The following is a 1,055-nucleotide window of genomic DNA, read 5'->3' as shown; positions in this document are numbered from 1 at the left end:
TCCCTCCTCAGGGACACTTGTGCCCCTCAGCAGAAGTCCTGTGGCTGAGGGCAGGAAAAATAAGCAAGGTCTGGAGGGTAAAGAAGGCTGAGTGGAAAATGAGATGCAGGGAGGAACGTGGGAAGAAACCCTTATGGGTTCAGAGGGGATAGTTGGGCTTATCAAAGGAAGGGCTTTGTGACAGGACACAGTGGAAAGGACCAGCAAAGACAGCTCAGAAAAGCCTCATAAAGGGCAAATGTTGTTAAATGAGCTGAAGGAATAGAAAAATCACCCCTTCCTGGGGTAATAAAGGGGTTTTGTGTGCACAGGGACCACACAGGGAAGAAGCAGGTTAGAGATCCAGGCTGGTGGCTCAACCAGTATTGCTCTGCTCTGACATTTGGGTTGGCTGTGAATCCTGGGGTGCAGCTGGACCTGCCAAACTTCCTTCTGGGCACCTCAAAATCTCTCTGAGCTTCCATTCAAAGCCATTTGGGTACCATGCCTTTTTTTTTTTTTTTTTTGCTCTGTAGGAAATACAGATGGAAGGATTTTATTCACCACACATTTCCATGTTCTAAAGCACTTTGAATGTAAAAAAAAAAAAAAAAACAAACCCAACAACAAAAACCTGAGGGTGAATCACATTTTTTGCTTTAAATAAAAAATCCTCCCGTACTTAAGGACGTGTTTGTCATCGGCTGTGTGACTTCTGTGATCGAGCAGTGGTTAGAAGGAATAAAGTAGCCAACAATCATCCCTAAATTCCACCAAGGAGTGCTTTATTGAGGCAAGAGATAATGAGAGAGGCAAGGTTTGTGGGAAGAAAGAAGGTTTTTTATTAAATCAAATTACAGAACCGGAAAATAAAGACTGGCTTTTAACCACAAATCAGAATTTGGCCACGGACAGTTGCAAATATGCCCTTTTTTTTTTTTTTCTCTATATGTTATTTAATGTAACGATGGTTGTGAGTCAGATCTGCCACCCTCCAAGCCTCACACAGGCAGAGCTGTCACAGCACTGACGCAGCGGGGCAAGAAAAGTCATCTTCTCTTCTGCCAGGTGGTGAG

Source organism: Empidonax traillii, unplaced genomic scaffold, assembly GCF_003031625.1.
Source record: "Empidonax traillii isolate 1590-97213 ecotype Southwest subspecies unplaced genomic scaffold, ASM303162v1 scaffold654:size409090, whole genome shotgun sequence".
In the NCBI taxonomy this organism is placed as follows: Eukaryota; Metazoa; Chordata; class Aves; order Passeriformes; family Tyrannidae; genus Empidonax; species Empidonax traillii.
The sequence above is the reverse complement of the archived record's forward strand: the minus strand, read 5'-3'. Positions refer to the sequence as shown.